We start from the raw sequence: 21,952 nt of genomic DNA, 5'->3' as shown, positions 1-21,952 counted from the left end.
CTCCCAATAGTATCTCCCCCTTGACGTCTCACTGTGCACAGAATCGCGGATGAGTCAGTGCTAGGGGATCATTCCGAGCTAGCATGACCCTGGCGTTCTCACTGTCTTAAAGCAGAACCTCTGCCTTAGACAAGGCGACCCAGCAGGTCAAAATGCAGTGTCCAGAAAAAAATGGCAACCCCTGCAGCCCTGCTCACCAACACAGGTGGAGAGACCAGGCACCATGGGGAACAGAGCACAAATTTGGGAACAAAACCCAAGAGTTCAAGCCCTGTACTTGCCTCTTCTGACCTATGCAATTTCTCAGAATTTAACTCCTTGAGCTTCCACATGTTCACCTAAGCAAGGGAATGATTGTCTTGCTGGATCACTGTATTAGACATGGTAACTGTAATAGCTAACAGTTACTAAAAGCTTACTGTGTGCCAAGCATGTGATATATATGATTTTATGTACTCCTGACAACAATTCTGTGAGACAATATACACTGTAGAAAGCAAGTATACCACAAGTAACAATATTACCAATATGTTGCATCAGATGCAACCATTTTTTTACCTACAGAAATAGCCATTTCATATCTTTCATCTGGGTATTGAAAGAAAGGGGCTGAACGGTTTCCAAACTAGAGATTTAGGCAGGTTGGGAGCAGATTAAAGTAAAACCAACCCAAGCCAGTGACTGGCAGGTGAGGGTGAGGTACAGCCCCTCAGTGCAATAGCTAAAAAAGCAGAATAGCCTTATTTCAGATCTCCAATTTGAAAGGAAACTTGGAATTCTCGCACTAAATAGTAAACTGAGGCAGGAGCCTCACAGCAAGAAAGAACTGATCCAGGGCCGGGCGCAGTGGCTCACGCCTATAATCCCAGCACTTTGGGAGGTGAGGCTGGTGGATCACCTGAGGTCAGGAGTTTGAGACCAGCCTGGCCAACATGGTGCAACCCCGTCTCTACTAAAAATACAAAAAATCAGCCAGGCGTGGTGGCTCACACCTATAATCCCAGCTACTCTGGAGGCTGAGGCAGGAGAATCGCTTGAACCCAGGAGGTGGAGGTTGCAGTGAGCCGAGATTATGCCACTGCACTCCAGGCTGGGTGGTGACAGAGCAAGACTCTGCCTCAAAAAGAAAAAAAAAAAAAAAAGAACTGACCTGGGCACAGGGCACATCAGGAAAGCTCTAGATGAGTGCTTGGCAACCTTGAGCTTGCAGCTGAGTCTCACAGCGGCCTTATTGAAACACAGACTGCTGGGACCTTCCCTGAGGGTCTCTGACTCAGTAGATCCCAGGTGGGGCCCGAGAGGTTACATTTCCAAGAAGTTCGCAGGTGATATAGATGTTGCTGGTCAGAGAATCACACTTCGAGAACCACTGCTGTAGACCAAAGGTTGTAAACTGGTACTGTGAAAACCAAAGTCAATTTACAGTGTCATTTTTTTTTTCTACACCTAGGTTTGAATTTTTTAAGTTATTTTTTCCATACTTAAAATCAGGAGGTTTCACACATAAAAAATTCCGATTTTCACCTTGGAAAATTGAGAGAATCTTGAAACCCCTATTCCTGCAGCACACCCATTGGCTGGAGTGAGTAGTTGTTGCCACCAGTTAGATGGAGTCTGTTCTCTGTCTGGCTCTTGGTGGGGATACATGGTTTGTACCTCTGAGTTTTGTTTCCAAGGTCAGCTGTCAAGGCATATCTTACATCTGTATTTTAATTCACTGCTGTCTGCTCTAATAGAAGCTTTAGTTTATTAGCCAGAGTTTAGTACCAGAATCTAGGCCAGAGGAGAAAATGCCAATTGGGCCAGCATGTCCTATTTTCATTGGTACTAATCTACAAACCGATATTGAGAACCTATTACATGCCTGCTTTCTTCCACAAATATCCCGTTTCTACCACAGATAAACAAACCAATTAATGGTCCTGGGGAGTCAGGGAGGGTTATCTAGAAGCATTTACAAAGAGATGTGACAGCCTTTAAAGTGACCGGAGCGATCCCACCTGCAAGCCATGAGGTTGCTGATTTTCTCTGTGGTGGTGCTTGCAGAAGTAAGGATCCGGGGTTGGCTGGGAATAAAATGCGATTCATGTTCAGGGCTATCTGGAGCATCCAGCCGATAGAGTCACCTGCTGTCAAAGCTTTCTGATATGTTTGTGTCTTTCCAAAAAAGCCATATGTTGAAATGCGAATCTCCAGTGTGGTGGTATTGAGAGGTGGGCCCTTTGTGAGGTGATTAGCGCATGATTAGTGCCCTTATAAAAGGGCTGGAGGAACTACTTATTCCTTTCCACGATGTGAGGAAGCAGCAGCGAGGTGCCTTCTTTCAAGAAGACGGCAATCCCCATCAGACACTGAATCTCTTGGGTCTCAATCTTGGATTTCTTAACCTCTGCAACTGTGAGTGATACATTTTTTCAATGTATAAATTACTCAGTCTAAGATATTTTGTGTTAACAGCCCTAACATACTAAGCCACCTTCTCTATGGAATTTTGTTCTCATCTGAATTTTCTTCCCATGTTCTTATCGTCTAGTAACACTCCGTTGAAAAAATTAATCAGTTCATGTACAAGGACTTTCTATAACATTTACATAAGTGAAATGTGAGTTGCATTATTTTGTTTAGTTGGTTTTCTCTCCCTGCTTTACTAAGATCCAGTCATTTTAACGGTGTATTTTAAGATATGTGGTGCCAAAAGTGCATAAACTTCCAGAAACTAACATCTTTGAATTCCCACTATTCAAACTGTGGTCTGAGGGCCAGGGACATTCCATTTCCTGGGAGCCTGTCGTGATTGCAGAATTACAAGTCCAGACAAACTCAATCAAAATCTGTAGGACAACAAGATCCCCAGGTGACTTCTTTGAGAAATCAGGCTTAGAGCAACAGTGCTCTAAACCAAGTATTAGATATAGAACTGTACATGGATCTCAGAAGAAACTGGGAGCACTAATACAGTGATTAAAAAAAAAAAAAAACCTTTGGAAAAATCTTGAAAATGTGGTCTACAGGTGTCTTTAAGTTTGGAGGATCCCTTTGCAAAATAAATATTTAAATATTTCATGAACCCACCTGACAGTAGAAATATATTAGTGTTCATCTCTTTCTAAAACATTCAATGAGTAATACTTTTAAATGAGTGTGTACATGATTAATCAGATCATCTATATAATTTGGAAAATATTCATGTATTTATATGTGTAAGATAATTTTTTTTCAGTTCTATGAGCAATGCTTGCACACATATGGATTCTCACAGTCCTTGTAGCAACTTCACAACCCACAGATTGAGTGGGAAATACTGGCCTAGAAAAATAATGATTAATAAATTACCATTATAGCATACATTTTCCTGTGCAAAAAAACTAGAGCAGTTGAAGAAGACAAAACATACAAAAACACACACACAAAGTTGTTTTTGTATGTTTTCTTTTAGATACAGGGTCTCGCTCTGTCTGCCAGGCTGGACCACGGTGGCTTGACCGTAGCGCACTGCAGCCTTGAACTCCTGGGCTCATGAGATTCTCCAGCCCCAGCCTCCCAAGTAGCTGAGATTACAGGCGTGACCAAAAAACAATAAATGTGTGACCAAAAAAATTGATAAATGGTTCATGTCTAACTTCCAAATCTAATTAATAGCCTATACCAGTGGCTCCTGAACTTGAGCCAGAATCACCTAAAAACTTGATAAAACTACAAAGGCTCAGGCCCTCACTGTTTTGCCAAACCCCTATTAATTCCAATAGTGAAGGCACCAGGTTCAAGAAGAGACCCAGAGCCAGCAAAGGAGGCCTGGGGTTTTATTAGGGGTTCCATACAGGGGAGAGAGTCCAGTGGTGGTGGGCTGGACAGGAACCAACTTAATTATCAAAATGATCCAGTGGCAACTGGCTAGACAACATACCCACTTTCCTACAGTGCTGACTGACGGGGCAGTAGAACCACAACCGCCTGCAAACATCATGAATCAAATATTATACAGCGTTTTCACTTAACACCCTCCCACTAACAACCCCCTCCTGGCAACCTTTATTTAACCCAAGAACTCAGGGCCTCAATCTCCTATATGCGCCGTATTACATGGGACAGGCTGGGGGCTCAAACATTTATCATAGATAAGGAATGAATCTCCGGGTTGGCCACTCCTGGATTCGCTAGCTCAGAACACACATGCAGGTGCATCTGCCATACAGGGTCATTCTCAGGGTGTACTTATGTTATTGCTGTCAGGTGCGTTTACCCCACACTCACCTCAGTGAGCCTGGGCCTTTGCCTTCTTAGCTGTCCAAATGGTTTTGACACACATCCATGTTTAAGAATCACTGTTTAAGAGCTAGGTTTCTTGCCTGTAATCCCATCACTTGGGGAGGACAAGGCACATGCATTACTTGAGGCCAGGAGTTCGAGACCAGCCTGGCCAACATGGCGAAGCCCCATCTCTACTAAAAATACAAAAACATTAGCTGGATGTGGTGGCACGTGTCTGTAATCCCAGCTACTCAGCAGGCTGAGGCAGAAGAATCGCTTGAACCTGGGAGGTTGCAGTGAGACGAGATTGCGCCACTGCACTCCAGCCTGGGTGTACAGAGTAAGATTCTGTCTCAAAAATAAAAGAGCTAGGTTTCTCAGCCTCAGCACTGTCAACATTTGGGGCTGAATAATCCTTTGCTGTGGGTCCCTATCCTGGGCATTGTAGAGTGCTTAGCAGCTTTCCTCGTCCCTACCCACCAGATGCCAGTAGCAACCTTCCCAAATATGCAAACCAAAAATGCCTCCACACGTTGCCCAGTGTCCCTGGCAGGACAGCAGGAGTGGGGGTATAGGGGTGTGGATGCTCACCCCTAATTGAGAAGCACTGGCTGAACAATATGGATTCTATGTTAGATCCCTAGGATGACACGGGCTTTGGTTGAGATCTGCACGGGACCACCAGAACCACAGAGCTGGGTGGCTCTGCTCACCTACACCAAATTCCCTGGGTCCTGCCTGATAGTCGGTATCTACAATTACAGCTGTGTCTCTGACTATAAAAAGTTCTAGTCCATTCTGATCTTGACACATTGAGACTAACACAGCTAAATGACTCAAATATTACTTCATGGTTTGAGTTCAATTTTGAGGCAACATGCAACGCTCAGCCAGACGTGTGTCTTAAGGCCAGAGTCACATTTGTCACACACAAACCAGACCACTAAATATCTATTTCAAAAAAAAAGAAAAAAGTCTCTTCTAAAGCCAACTTCCAGTCTATGTTTGAAAATTATATTCCGCAAAGATGAAAAACATACATTTTCATTTTGTTTCAAATTAGCACGGTAAACAGCTGGCTCTTTTCTTTCCAGTGGAGGCCTTAGCTCCATTTGTTAGCTCTGTTTCTGATATTTCACCTATTCTTTATTTACTTAACAGAGTTTGACAGGAAATTCTCAGAGAGATAATATATCTCCATTAATAGGGTGACTAGGGGAACATATTCTAAGGTTTCAAGTGGCCTGGAACAATAACTTACATCTTTGACATTTTTGTCAGCTACCATCCCATTAATAGCATCCAATACCGCTTCCCCACAATCCATGGAGTCTTACAAGTGTTTTGTGGAAAAGCACACTTTTTCTATTTTTCAGAAGATGCATGTTCATTACACTGTTATTACCAGATAATGGTGCAAATTAAAAAGGCTTGTGAGAAAGGCCACCTGATCTCCATAAACACAGTCTCCTGACATAAATCAGACTACTAGAACAAGTGAAAATGAATCAAGCTGGATTTCTGGGTGGATCTACGGATTTAAGGGTCTATAACGTCTTCCTCCTCAGGGTCACCAATTTGTGTTGAACTCAAAAGTGTATAAAGAGAAACTTGTTCCCTAAAAGAGAAACTTTTCCTCTGTTTTAGTGGGAGGGTGGCTATTGGTGAACAACAGAGAGTATTATACGTTTTTACCAAGAGATAAAAGCATTTTCATGTTGACAAACAGAAATGCACTTTCTTCTTTGTAAGACATCAGAAAAAAGCTAAAAAGTAAGTCGGAGTTTCGTCTGTTAGGAATTCCCCTGCCTGCTCAATAGCTTTTTACACAAACATTGCAAAATAAATCCCAGAATGAATTGAAGGGATGTCTTATATCAATGTTTTCACGGCCAAATTATGGAGATCCAGCCTTGCAAGGGAGAGTAAAAAATTTCCCCATCTATCGGATGCTTCTCCAATTACTCATGGCCCCAATTCCGTCTAAGAAGTGTCTCTAATAATTGATAATGCAAGGGGCATGATATGAGCTAACAATGCAATTTATAGCAGAGAGATAAAACCCAGATAGAAGAACATTTACCTTATAATGCTATTAATATAAAACTAATTATGAGGGTTGGTTCTAATTAGAATGTTCACTTAGAATCAAGATAGAATGGCCAGAATAGTGAGTTTCCTGGTGTTGGAACTTCATTCTTTGACTTGACTTGAAAGGTTACATGCATTTTCCAAGTAGGATATTAAAATCTTTATTTTTAACATGGTGCCATTTAAAAATCAATCTGAAGTTGATTCTCTCCTCCATATCTGTAAAATCATCTATCAAGAGAAAGTTTATATTTTATATAATTTTACACTGTATGTTCTATAGCACATGGTTAGATATCTAATATGTACACATATTTAGGAGGTTGAATTTATCCCCACCAAAAAGACACCTGCGAGTCCTAACCTCCAATACCTGTGAATGAGACCTTATTTGGAAATAGGGTCTTTAAAGATGTAATCAAGTTAAAGTGAAATCATACTGGATTAGGGTGGGCCCTGAATTTAGTGATTGCTGTCCTTAAAAGGAGGCACAAAGCTATATGAAAATGACAGGCAACACTGGAGTGTGCAGCTACCAGTCAGAGAAAGCCAAGAGTTGTCAGCAACCACGAGAAGCTAGGAGAGAGGCATGGGACAGATTCTTCCTCAGAGTTTCCAGAAGAAATCGACCCCGCTGATATCTTGATTTCAGATGCCTGGCCTCCTGAACTGCAAGAGAATACATTTTGTTGTGTTAAGCCATGCAGTTTGCAGTAATTCGTTACAGCAACCCTGGGAAACTAATAAAACATACATAATTTTTTGGTTCTGTTCTTATTATGTATATTTGTATTCAAAATAAACACATTTTTGGTTGAAAACCAAACTACATACTTAAATGTTTTATAAAATCTATTTGAGACTAAAAAGTAGACATTTCATTCAATCTTAGTGTACAAAAGATGGTCTCTTTAATTAAAAACCAAATAATATCATTTTCCTTTTGAAAGCTGTTGTTCTAAAAGTCTTCTGGAAACCTGGAACATGATCCCTACCAAAAAACTAATTTAAAAAAACACATAAATCAAAAATCTAAAAGAGCTCTGATTGCCTAAAATAATTGTCACATAGGTGTCACAGCTCTGTCCTCTGAACTTACTTTTGCAACCTCATTCAATAATTGTTGACTCTTATTTAACAAATATTTCTAACAGGTTGTTTGCCCATTTCAGGTGATAAATACTGCAGGGGGCTGGAGGCATCCAAGGCATATATAATAAATGCAAAATTTTCTCTAATCAACCATTGAGAAAGAAAAGTTTGGAAGAAAAAGCTGAACAATTATAGATGTTTATAATCCTAATAAGGGTCATCAAGAAAATCTAATTTCATGTTCCGCATCTTCAGATACAGGACATCAGAGAAACTTGCAGGAAAGGGTCTATTGGAACTTTTTTTTTAAGTTTTAGCGTACATGTGCACAACGTGCAGGTTTGTTACATGTGTATACACGTGCCATGTTGGTGTGCTGCACCCACTAACTCGTCATTTAACATTAGGTGTATCTCCTAATGCTATCCCTCCCCCCCCCCGCACCCCACAACAAGCCCCAGTGTGTGATGTTCCCTTTCCTGTGTCCATGAGTTCTCACTGTTCAATTCCCGCATATGAGTGAGAACATGTGGTGTTTGGTTTTTTGTCCTTGTGACAGTTTGCTGAGAATAATGGTTTCCAGCTTCATCTATGTCCCCACAAAGGACATGAACTCATCCTTCTTTATGGCTGCATAGTATTCCATGGTGTATATGTGCCACATTTTCTTAATCCAGTCTATCATTGTTGGACATTTGGGTTGGTTCCAAGTCTTTGCTATTGTGAATAGTGCCGGAATAAACATATGTGTGCATGTGTCTTTATAGCAGCATGATTTATAATCCTTTGGGTATATACTCAGTAAGGGGATGGCTGGGTCAAATGGCATTTCTAGTTCTAGATCCCTGAGGAATCGCCCCACTGACTTCCACAATGGTTGAACTAGTTTACAGTCCCACCAACACTGTAAAAGTGTTCCTATTTCTCCACATCCTCTCCAGCACCTGTTGTTTCCTGACTTTTTAATGATGGCCATTCTAACTGGTGTGAGATGGTATCTCATTGTGGTTTTGATTTGCATTTCTCTGATGGCCAGTGATGATGAGCATTTTTTCATGTGTCTGTTGGCTGCATAAACGTCTTCTTTTGAGAAGTGTCTTTTCATATCCTTTGCCCACTTGTTGATGGGGTTGTTTTTTTCTTGTAAATTTGTCTGAGTTCATTGTAGATTCTGGATATTAGCCCTTTGTCAGATGAGTAGGTTGCAAAAATTTTCTCACATTCTGTAGGTGACCTGTTCACTCTGATGGTAGTTTCTTTTGCTGTGCAGAAGCTCTTTAGTTTAATTAGATCCCATTTGTCAATTTTGGCTTTTGTTGCCATTGCTTTTGGTGTTTTAGACATGAAGTCCTTGCCCACGCCTATGTCCTGAATGGTATTGCCTAGGCTTTCTTCTAGGGTTTTTATGGTTTCAGGTCTAAAATTTAAGTCTTTAATCCATTTTGAATTAATTTTTGTATAAGGTGTAAGGAAGGGATCCAGTTTCAGCTTACTACATATGGCTAGCCAGTTTTCCCAGCACCATTTATTAAATAGTGCTCATTAAATAGGGAATCATTACCCCATTTCTTGTTTTTGTCAGGTTTGTCAAAGATCAGATAGTTGTAGGTGTGTGGTATTATTTCTGAGGGCTCTGTTCTGTTCCCTTGGTCTATATCTCTGTTTTGGTACCAGTACCATGCTGTTTTGGTTACTGTAGCCTTGTAGTATAGTTTGAAGTCAGGTAGCATAATCCTCCAGCTTTGTTCTTTTTGCTTAGGATTGACTTGGCAATGAGGGCTCTTTTTTGGTTTCATATGAACTTTAAAGTAGTTTTTCCCAATTCTGGGAAGAAAGTCAATGGTAGCTTGATGGGGATGGCATTGAATCTATAAATTACCTTGGGCAGTGTGGCCATTTTCACGATATTGATTCTTCCTACCCATGAGCATGGAATGTTCTTCCATTTGTTTGTATCCTCTTTTATTTCATTGAGCAGTGGTTTGTAGTTCTCCTTGAAGAGGTCCTTCATGTCCCTTGTAAGTTGGATTCCTAGGTATTTTATTCTCTTTGAAGCAATTGTGAATGGGAGTTCACTCATGATTTGGCTCTCTGTTTGTCTGTGATTGGTGTATAAGAATGCTTGTGATTTTTGCACATTGATTTTGTATCCTGAGACTTTGCTGAAGTTGCTAATCAGCTTAAGGAGATTTTGGGCTGAGACTATGGGGTTTTCTAGATATACAATCATGTCATCTGCAAACAGGACAGTTTGACTTCCTCTTTTCCTAATTGAATACTCTTTATTTCCTTCTCCTGCCTGATTGCCCTGGCCAGAACTTCCAACACTATGTTGAAAAAGAGAGGTGAGAGAGGGCATCCCTGTCTTGTGCCAGTTTTCAAAGGGAATGCTTCCAGTTTTTGCCCATTCGGTATGATGTTGGCTGTGGGTTTGTCATAAATAGCTCTTATTATTTTGAGATATGTCCCATCAATATCTAATTTATTGAGAGTTTTTAGCATGAAGGGTTGTTGTATTTTGTCAAAGGGCTTTCTGCATCTATTGAGATAATCATGTGGTTTTTGTCTTTGGTTCTGTTTATATGTTGGATTACATTTATTGATTTGCATATGTTGAACCAGCCTTGCATCCCAGGGATGAAGCCCACTTGATCATGGTGTATAAGCTTTTTGATGTGCTGCTGGGTTTGGTTTGCCAGTATTTTATTGAGGATTTTTGCATCAATGTTCATCAGGGATATTGGTCTAAAATTCTCTTTTTTGGTCGTGTCTCTGTCAGGCTTTGGTATCAGGATGATGCTGGCCTCATAAAATGAGTTAGGGAGGATTCCCTCTTTTTCTATTGATGGGAATAGTTTCAGAAGGAATGGTACAGGCTCCTCCTTGTATCTCTGGTAGAATTCGGCTGTGAATCCGTCTGGTCCTGGACTTTTTTTGGTTGGTAAGCTATTAATTATTGCCTCAATTTCAGAGCCTGTTATTGGTCTATTCAGAGATTCAACTTCTTCCTGTTTAGTCTTGGGAGGTTGTATGTGTCCAGGAATTTATCCATTTCTTCTAGATTTTCTAATTTATTTGCATAGAGGTGTTTATAGTATTCTCTGATGGTAGTTTGTATTTCTGTGGGATTGGTGGTGGTATCCCCTTTATCATTTTTGTTGTGTCTATTTGATTCTTGTCTTTTTCTTCTTTATTAGTCTTGCTAGCGGTCTATCAATTTTGTTGATCTTTCAAAAAACCAGCTCCTGGATTCATTGATTTTTTGAAGGGTTTTTTGTGTCTCTATCTCCTTCAGTTCTGCTCTGATCTTAGTTATTTCTTGCCTTCTGCTAGATTTTGAATGTGTTTGCTCTTGCTTCTCTAGTTCTTTTAATTGTGATATTAGGGTGTCAATTTTAGATCTTTCCTGCTTTCTCTTGTGGGCATTTAGTGCTATAAATTTCCCTCTACACACTGCTTTGAGTGTGTCCCAGCGATTCTGGTACATTGTGTCTTTGTTCTCGTGAGTTTCAGAGAACATCTTTATTTCTGCCTTCATTTTGTTATGTACCCAATAGTCATTCAGGAGCAGGTTGTTCAGTTTCCATGTAGTTGAGCAGTTTTGAGTTTCTCAATCCTGAGTTCTAGTTTGATTGCACTGTGGTCTGAGAGACAGTCTGTTATAATTTCTGTTCTTTTACATTTGCTGAGGAGTGCTTTACTTCCAACTATGTGGCCAATTTTGGAATAGGTGTGGTGCTGAAAAGAATATATATTCTGTTGATTTGGGGTGGAGAGTTCTTTAGATGTCTATTAGGTCTGCTTGGTGCAGAGCTGAGTTCAATTCCTGGATATCCTTGTTAACTTTCTGTCTCATTGATCTGTCTAATGTTGACAGTGGGGTGTTAAAGTCTCCCATTATTATTGTGTGGGAGTCTAAGTCTCTTTGTAGGTCTCTAAGGACTTGCTTTATGAATCTGGGTGCTCCTGTATTGGGTACATATACATTTAGGATAGTTAGCTCTTCTTGTTGAATTGATCTCTTTACCATTATGTAATGGCCTTCTTTGTCTCTTTTGATCTTTGTTGATTTAAAGTCTGTTTTATCAGAGACTAGGATTGCAACCCCTGCCTTTTTTTGTTTTCCATTTGCTTGGTAGATCTTCCTCCATCCCTTTATTTTGAGCCTATGTGTGTTGCTGCACATGAGATGGGTTTCCTGCATACAGCACACTGATGGGTCTTGACTCTTTATCCGATTTGCCAGTCTGTGTCTTTTAATTGGAGCATTTAGTCCATTTACATTTAAGGTTAATATTGTTATGTGTGAATCTGATCCTGTCATTATGATGTTAGCTGGTTATTTTGCTCGTTAGTTGATGCAGTTTCTTCCTAGCCTCGATGGTCTTTACAATTTGGCATGTTTTTGCAGTGGCTGGTACCAGTTGTTCCTTTCCATGTTTAGTGCTTCCTTCAGGAGCTCTTGTAGGGCAGGCCTGGTGGTGACAAAATCTCTCAGCATTTGCATGTCTGTAAAGGATTTTATTTCTCCTTCACTTATGAAGCTTAGTTTGGCTGGATATGAAATTCTGGGTTGAAAATTGTTTTCTTTAAGAATGTCGAATATTGGCCCCCACTCTCTTCTGGCTTGTAGAGTTTCTGTTGAGAGATCTGCTGTTAGTCTGATGGGCTTCCCTTTGTGGGTAACCGGACCTTTCTCTCTGGCTGCCCTTGACATTTTTTCCTTCATTTCAACTTTGGTGAACCTGATAATTTTGTGTCTTGGAGTTGCTCTTCTCGAGGAGTATCTTTGTGGCGTTCTCTGTATTTCCTGAATCTGAATGTTGGCCTGCCTTGCTAGATTGGGGAAGTTCTCCTGGATAATATCCTGCAGAGTGTTTTCCAACTTGGTTCCATTCTCCCAGTCACTTTCAGGTACACCAGTCAGACATAGATTTGGTCTTTTCACATAGTCCCATATTTCTTGGATGCTTTGTTTATTTCTTTTTATTCTTTTTTCTCTGAACTTCTGTTCTTGTTTCATTTCATTCATTTGATCCTCCATCACTGATACCCTTTCTTCCAGTTGATAGAATCAGCTACTGAGGCTTGTGCATTCATCAGGTACTTCCCGTGCCATGGTTTTCAGCTGCATCAGGTCCTTTAAGGACTTCTCTGCATTGGTTATTCTAGTTAGCCATTCGTCTAATCTTTTTTCAAGGTTTTTAGCTTCTTTGTCCTGGGCTCGAACTTCCTCCTTTAGCTCAGAGTAGCTTGATCATCTGAAGCCTTTTTCTCTCAGCTCATCAAAGTCATTCTCCATCCATCTTTGTTCCATTGCTGGTGAGGAGCTACGTTCCTTTGGAGGAGGAGAGGTGCTCTGATTTTTAGAATTTTCAGTTTTTCTTCTCTGTTTTTTTCCCCATCTTTGTGGTTTTATCTACCTTTGGTCTTTAATGATGGTGACGTACAGATGGGGTTTTGGTGTGGATGTCCTTTCTGTTTGTTAGTTTTCCTTCTAACAGACAGGACCCTCAGCTTCAGGTCTGTTGGAGTTTGCTGGAGGTCCACTCCAGACCCTGTTTGCCTGGATATCAGCAGCAGAGGCTGCAGAACAGCGGATATTGGTGAACAGCAAATGTTGCTGCCAGATGGTTCCTCTGGAAGTTTTGTCTCAGAGGAGTACCTGGCCGTGTGAGCTGTCAGTCTGCCCCTACTGGGGGGTGCCTCCCAGTTGGGCTACTTGGGGGTCAGGGACCTACTTGAGGGGGCAGTCTGTCAGTTCTCAGATCTCAAGCTGTGTGCTGGGAGAACCACTAGTCTCTTCAAAGCTGTCAGAGAGGGACATTTAAGTCTGCAGAGGTTTCTGCTGCCTTTTGTTTGGCTATGCCCTGCCCCCAGAGGTGGAGTCTACAGAGGCAGGCAGGCCTCCTTGAGTTGTATTGGGCTCCACCCAGTTTGAGCTTCCCAGCCGCTTTGTTTACCTGCTCAAGGCTCGGCAGTGGTGGGCACCCCTCCCCAGCATTGCTGCTGCCTTGCAGTTTGATCTCAGACTGCTGTGCTAGCAAGGAGCGAGGCTCCGTGGGTGTAGGACCCTCTGAGCCAGGCGCGGGATACAATCTCCTGGTGTGCCGTTTGCTAAGACTATTGGAAAAGTGCAGTATTATGGTGGGAGTGACCCAATTTCCCAGGTGCCATCTGTCACCCCTTTTGTTGGCTAGGAAAGGGAATTCCCTGACCCCCTGCACTTCCTGGGGGAGGCGATGCCTCGCCCTGCTTCAGCTCACGCTCGGTGCGCTGCACCCACTGTCCTGCATCCACTGTCCAACAATCCCCAGTGAGATGAACCCGGCACCTCAGTTGGAAATCCAGAAATCATTCGTCTTCTTCGTCGCTCACACTGGGAGCTGTAGACTGGAGCTGTTCCTATTCGGCCATCTTGGTTCCACCTCTCTCTATTGGAACTCTTAAATATAAACATTTTAAAATTGCTTCTTAAGAAAAAAAAAAAAAAAGCCTTCAATCATAGTGGACATTTTACTTCTCTGTAGCACACATTATCCTTCAGTCCTGATTACAAGTGTTACTTTAGCTGCCAAAAAATAATATTTAATTTTGGAAACAATTTTTTAATTAATTTGTTCTTATTTAGAAAATTCTTATGAATGTAAATGGGCTTGTCTGTGATCTGTGTTGATATTTAAGGTGCTTACATAACCATATGGAAAATGAGATGAAAATTCCTGTTTACATTTCTCGAACGTTTTACATATTTTTTAAAGTTCAAATTTTTTAATGTTAAGAGTGTTCTTGTTTATAATGCACATAAATATGTTTCTCAGAAAAATAATTTTAATAAATGTTTGCTTGAATTAAAAGGCAATCCTTTGAATGCAGCTTCTTAGTACAGTACGGGGAGCTTGGGAACTACATGAGGGAAAGCAAGCCATTAAGCCATCTTCCTTGAGACTAACTAGTAGCTAGTCACCAGTTCATGGATCGGAGATTTGGTTATCTTTGCAGACCTGTAGACTAACATGTGAAATCTTAAGTATTTTTTTTTTCCTCTAGAAGCTCAGCCACCACCTCAAGAATTTTATACTAGTGGCCTTGCAAACAAATTTAGTTGACATATGGTTTTTTCAGCCGTATCCAACACTTTAAAGTATGTTTACATTTGAATGCCTTTAAGCAAGGTGGGCATTACTAATTCTCCTCAGTCCCCACTGTTCTCTGTTTTATGCAGGCCTTTTTGTCCATTTACATTTTCTGTCTGGTCCCCTAAAACATCTGAATTTTCCTCTGGCTACAACGTAGCCTCTAATTTACAGTTAGTGACGAAAGTTGCCAGTTGTATCTGCAATGGCAGTATTTGATCTTGCTACTTGGAGTTTCGAATGATGATGAAAATTCACCCATGTGGATTAACTTTCCTTGAGTGAAAGGATCACCAGAAAAGCCCCAGGCTATCCCAGCAGACCTCCACATGCCTTACAAAACTGGCTAAGAAAGGACACACACAATGAGCATTTCTCGGATTCCTCTCTGTTCCTTCCAGTGTTTGATACCATATCATTGAAGCAACTAAATTTGCTGAGTATAACCTGATTCAGACCATGCCAGTAGCACTCCTGAGCCAGTAATGCAGGGACAGTTATTTGGTTCATGACGTCTGGCCCAGTGTGGGATGTAACCTGGTGCAGTCATCTTGAGAATATTGCAGGAGAAAGTAGAGCGTAGGATTTAACATTGAAAATTAGAAGTTGATCCTACTTTTAGACAAAATTGAGATTGACAAAATTGAGGTTTATCTACATAAACCCTTAAACAAAGACGTGGTTCTGAATCAAAATTAGGGAACTGGGGGAAAATAAATGAAGTTGAGGATTTTGTCCCATTTAATTTCTTAAAGGAAACTCTTCAAAAGGAAAAGAACATAAGAAAGAAAGATAGACAGGATCAGCTCTCTTCCTGTGCTCTTTTGGGCTAGTTGCTGGCTAGCACCATTTTGGCCACACATTTGCTTGAAAGGGTAGTTTCTGTGTGCTCTATAACTTCTGAGATCCTTTACAACTTAACTGTGGTTCAAAGGCCTCGAAGCACTGAATTTTCTATGGGCTGGTAAACCAAGCATTTCTTGACAAGTCCTTTCAGAATTAGAAGTAGGTTCTCTATAAAAGGCTGGCTTCAGATCATTTCTTCATTATTAGGTTTGACTTGTTCTGCGTGAGAAGTTGGCTAGTTAAATTAGATCTCAGATTAGTTGAAACAGATCCCCTTGCCATGTGTTTGCATTAAGAATCTTTTCTGTGGCTGCTCTCCCAGTGGTTTGTTGGAATAATCACACAATGACTTTGGGTGCATTTCAAAAACAAGAAGTGACCACTAAGGGCTTCAGGCTTTTGACTAAAGGTTACGTATTTCAGCTATGTGATAGCCAGAATATAGTCTCAAAAATACTTCATTTAATAAGTGAGTTCATCAACATCACAGGATACAAGGTCAGCATAAAAAAACCAAAAACAATTCTATATACTAACATTGAACATGTAGAAACTAACATTAAAACTATAATATATAACACTGCTCTAAAGAAAGCTAAATACTTAGGTATGCACTTAACAAAACATCTACAGTATTTGTATGCTTAAAATTACAAATGCTGAAGAATGAAATCAAAGATAACCTAAATAAGTGGAGAGACATACAGTGTTCATGGACTGGAAGACCTGACATATTAATGATACGTTTCTCCCCAAACTGATCTATATGTTTAACACAATTCGTATCCAAATACCAGCAAGATTTTTCATAGACATAGATAAGCTTATTCTAAAAGGTATATGGCAAGGCACACATCCTAAAATATCTGAAACAATCCTGGCACAGAAGAATAAAGTGGAAGGAATTACTTACCTGGTTTGAAGGCTTATTATAGAGCTACAGTAATCAAGAAAGTACAATGAATTAATTAGTGAATTAGTATTAATTAGAAAGTACAATGAGTATTAATGAAGGGATAGGCACGTAGAGCAGTGGAACAGAAGACAGAAACAGACTCACACAAATATGCCCACGTGACTTCAGACAAAGGTGCCAAACCAATTCAGTAGAAAAAGGATATCCTTTTCAATGAACATTGCTGGAGTAATTAGGCATTCTCAGGCAGAACAAAGTGTATCTAAACCTCTCACCTTATACAAAAATTAACTGAAAATGGATCATATTCTTAATTGTAAAACACAAAACTGTAAAACTTTTTTCGAAAAACATGTAGGAGAAAAATCTCTAGGATCTAAAGGCTAAGCTAAGCATTCTTAAACTTGACAACAGAAACATAATCCATAAAACGAAAACTTACTAAATAATCCTCCAAAATTAAAAACTGTTGTTCTTAGAAAGCCCCTGTGCAAAAAAATGAAAGACAAGCTACAGACCCAGAGAAAATATTTGCAAACTGTATATCCAGCAAAAGACAGTTATCGAATACAAGTTAAAAAAAACTTTCAAAACTCAGCAGTAAATAAATGAGCAAAAAAATTGGAAAATGGGTAAAAGATATAAGCAGATGTTTTACAGAAGAGGATACACAAAGGCAGATCAACACATAAACATATATTTGACATGGTTAACCAACAGGGAAATGCAAATTAAAACCACAATGATATATTACTACAGACTTATCAGAATGGCTTTAAAAAAAAATACAACATAAATGCTTGTGAGGATGTGGAGAAGCTGTACCACTTATACATTGCTTTGCTGAGGAGAATGTAAAATGGTATAGCCACTATGGAAAATAGTACTGCAGTTTCTAAAAACACTAAACATGGCAACTACCATATGACCCAGCAATTGCACTCCGGGGCCTTATCCCACAGAAATGAAATTTATGCTCACACAAAAACCTGTGCATAAATGTTCACAACAGCTCTATTTGTAACAGCCCCAAACTGGAATTGGCTCAGATTTCCTTCAACAGGTGAATAGTTAAACCAACAGTGATACATACTATGTGGTACCTACATAGCATGGAATACTACTCAGCAATTAGAAGGGAGAAATGATTGTGATAATGTGTAAGAACTTGGCTGGATCTCCAAGGAATAATGCTAAGTGAAAAAGTCATCCCCCAAATGTTACATATAATATGATTCCATTTATATAGCATTTTTGAAATAAGATTTTAAAAGGTGGGGTGTGGACATTGCCAGGAGTGAGGTATGGGAGTGGGTAGAGGGTAGGTGTGGCTAAGAAAAAGCAACAGGAGAGATCTTGTGGTGGTGGATGGTATTGGAACTGTTGAACATCTTCACTGTGGTAGTGGATGCAGAAACCTACACGGCTGATAACATTATACTTAATACACAACACTCATACACAAACAAATACAAGTATAACTGGGGAAATCAGAATCAGATCAGTGGGTCATATCAATATCCGTATCTTAGTTGTGATATTATACTATGGTTTTACAAAATACTACCATTGAGGAAGGCTGGGTAAAGTGTACAAGGGATCTTTCTGCAATATTTCCTGCAACCACAAGTGAATCTACAATGACCTCAAAAGAAATTTCACTGGGGAAGAAAAAGATAATTTGAAACCAAGATTTAACAAGGTCCACATAAATGCAAATTTAGGAACTGGAAAAGTAGGTAATTAATTAAAAGATCTTTGATAAAAGTGAGGCCAATATGACATATTGTCTTGTAGGTCATTATGACAATTTTATAGCTGAGGGAAGGTTTAACTGGCATCTGGTTTAAAACTCTGGCCTCAAAGTGATGTCCTACAGGAATATTTAAAACTTGTCATCTCTCTCCTAGTTTTTTGCTTGTAATGACGTGATTCGGATCTCTGCCTGGTCAAACCAAAAATGCAAACACGAACCAATAGGTCAACCTACCAGAACATAAACCACCTACTTTCATTTGGATATTCAGGCACAAATGGATGAAAATGACATTTCTCTATGTTATTCCTCTTCTAAGGACTATGCAAAAGATTTGATGTTGGGATTTCTGACTATAACTTCGTGCTGCAGTCTCTCTGAATCTGGTCATTTAGGGAGAAGGCTCCATTCTTCCCTGGTGAAATTGATCTTGACACTCTTTCTTTTAGTAGGTATTAATAGACACCTACAGCCATGTGCCCAGCACTGAGCTGGGTTGACGTCAACCTCCCCTTTCCAACCTCTGCAAAAGGCCATATCCCCAGAACCCACAAGGGAGCTAGCCATTCAAGTGTTCTGTGTTGCTTTAAGGATAGATGCCTAAATAAAGACATTTTTTAAGTCCCAAAGAAAGCCTTCTGCTCATCCATATTGAGCATTAAACTATGAAGTGTGGCTGGTTGGACATCACAAGTATGTTGAACAATAGCAATCCTGATAATAATAGCAGCTCACATTTATTTAGTCCTCAACTTGTGCCAGCCACTGTGCTAAGCAGGACAGTCATCTCATCTGTTTCCACCCTTCAGGAACCGTTTTGATTCTCATTTGACAGATGAAGAGGCTAAGACTTGTAACAACTAAGTATCTGGTACACAACCACACAGCTAGGAAAGAGCATGGCTGAAATGAAAACCAGCAATCTGACCCCAGAGCCCAAGCTTTTGACCACCATAATACGCTGTCTGCAGGTTTTCTAAAGGAGCTTCCCAACCGTCTGTTTTTCTGAGGATGTGTTTTGCTTTGGGGTGGGTTCTAACTGACAGTGTCATTTCAATAAACCGTAAATGATGTTGAGGGCTCTCACTTATCAACACAGGTGCAACTGTACCTCCTCTCTCAATACTCCACTAAGGATTAGTTTGAAATCTCGCTGCTGTGTTGTTTTGTCATAGGCTTCACTGCTCTTGGCATGGTTTGGATTCTTTCTTAGAAAACCCACCTACCAGACAGTAGAATTTATAGAGGCTGGACAAAGCCTCAGGGAAAAAATTATTTTCTTGCATTCATTGATTCCAATCCAACAATTCAATTCAACAGATATGAATTGAGTTATACTCTCTGTAAAGTACAAAATACTGGGAATATTAGGATCAACTGGAGTTTACATTATAGAGGGGAGGAAAGACAAACAATGAACAAGTAAATACACATGAAGAGGTTAGTTGGGAGAGCTAGGGTTGAAAGATGGCCACGTGGATGCTATTTTGTATATGGTGGCCAGGGAAGTTTTCTCTGGTAAAGTCACTGTTGGGCTCAGACCTAAAGGAAGTGAGAGAAAGAATCGTGAAAATTCCTGGGAGAAAAAGATTTCAGGGAGTAGAAAGAGCCAAGGCAAAGGCCATCCAAGCGGGATTGTGCTTGATGGGTTAGAGGCACTGCAAGGAGGCATGTGTAGGTTGCAGTGACTGAGCAAAGAGAAAAGAAATAGAGGAACTATTAGAAGTGGGGGCATATAATGCAGGGAGGGCCTATGGGTTACTGCAAGAAAGAGTGATTCAGCCGCTGGTGGGTATCAAGTGGAAGAGGAACGCGGATCCAACTTATCTTTTGAAAGAATCACTGGTTGTTGAATTACACATACACTGTAGGAGAGAAAGGCTGAATCCGGAAGTGCATTTAGGAAGTTATTGCAATAGCTCTGGCAAGCAGTAATGGTGGCTGTGGAGCTTGGAAGATGGAGATCAGGCTCTCATTGTATTTTGAAATGATTTGACCAGATTTGCCATTGGAGATCTAATGTAGTATGTGAGAGGCAGAAAGATGTTAAGGATAATTCAAGGACTTGGGGTCTAAACAATGCTGAAGATTTAATTAATACATTCAACAAATTTTTTTAAACTTACTTGAGTTATAGAAAGTGATGCCAGCTAGGCGCAGTGGCTCACGCCTGTAATCCTAGCAATTTGGGAGGCCCAGGCGGGTGGATTGCCTGAGCTCAGGAGTTCGAGACCAGCCTGGGCAACATGGTGAAACCCCATCTCTACTAAAATACAAAAAAAAAAAAAAAAAAAATTAGCTGGGCACGGTGGCATGTGCCTGTAGTCCCAGCTACTCAGGAGGCCGAGGTAGGAGAATTGCTTGAACCGGGGAGGCAGAGATTGCAGTGAGTTGAGATCGTGCCTTTGCACTCCAGCCTGGGCGACAGAGCGAGACTCCATCTCTTTAAAAAAAGAAAAAAAAAAATTGATGTCTAAGCTGAGTCCTGGAGAAAAAACAGCAGTTAATCATCCAATTGATGAGGCAGAAAGAGTGTTCCAGCCTTGTCTAAGCATGCATGTAATCCCCAGAATGAAAAGCCATGGCCAGACAAGGCGGGGAAAGCTACTCAGTATGCCTGACGTGTGGTCAACAAAGTTTGCCATGTCACTCAATTTTCATTACTGCAAGAAGCCATGTGCTAGTGTCAGGCCTACTGTCTCCCTACTAAATACCCAAATTAACCTGTACATATGTTTCCAATACTGCCTTGGTTAACTAATATTAATTGAGAACCTGCTTGTGCCAAGACAAAGGTACTATCCTCAAAGAGTTTATGTTCAAGTAACAGGTGTTCCTTGATTGTGGCAGCTTGAAAATTCAGTCGTTGGTTCATTCATCCAGCCAACAAATTTTACAGAGTGGCTACCCTCTTCTAGGCACATTACTCAGCCTTGAAGATAAAGTGATGAACCAAACAAAAATTCCAGAATGGATGGCGGAGAGAGACAGTAGGAAAAATAAGCAAAATATAGAATGTGTTGAGTAATGATGAATGCTAAGGAGAAGAAGAAACTAAGGAAGGGGGATAGGAATAGGGTGGGAATTATAATTTTAGATAAATTACACAGACATTCAGGGTATCATTTACTAGTACTCTATTTTAAAAATCATAAATGTGGTTCAAATGTGGAGGGTCTTCCTCACTTGAAGTTAAACCATTCCCCTTAAGAGAAGGTTAACAGTGAATGTTAATTCTCAGCTCTCCAGATCTCTGCCTTAAATAGGAACAGTCTTTTTATATTAAAACATGAGGACAGTAGCCTTTGGAAAAGATGTGCGATCTAATTAAAATGGAGAGATTAGCTGCCGTCGGAATATTTCCAAAGCCTAGAAAGGTAATTTAGTGAAATGTATACAGTTTTATCTGGCTTTAATTTTTAATGAGATAATTTATAATGTGTCCCTTTTTTTCTCATTTACCTGAATTGGCCAAACTGTGAAGCTGTTTACAAACAGACACTGTTCCAAGACCAGGGTGGGGATCAAGGTCTTGAGATAAAGGGCCCAATAATTGATACAAGACAGAAATTCCATGCCTGCCTATCCAATAGTACCTTTCAGCTTGGGTAGAAATAAGTTGCCCATCTGAGATTCTGCAGGCAGAAATATCTGAAAAAATCTTAGCTGTGCCAAAAAATATACTCCAGGGTGAGTTAAACACTCACTGTAGTCTGACAGATTCCGACCCATGAGCATGAGGGGTGCCTTGATACCCATAGCAGCTGTTACACATTTTTAAATAAAAGATGTTTTCTTTGTACCATGCTGAAACACTTTTGCTATGGACTATACCACAACATTTTTAAAATGTTAATGAACAAATTC

Source organism: Symphalangus syndactylus, chromosome 21 (genome assembly GCF_028878055.3).
Source record: "Symphalangus syndactylus isolate Jambi chromosome 21, NHGRI_mSymSyn1-v2.1_pri, whole genome shotgun sequence".
NCBI classification, from domain to species: Eukaryota; Metazoa; Chordata; class Mammalia; order Primates; family Hylobatidae; genus Symphalangus; species Symphalangus syndactylus.
The sequence above is the reverse complement of the archived record's forward strand: the minus strand, read 5'-3'. Positions refer to the sequence as shown.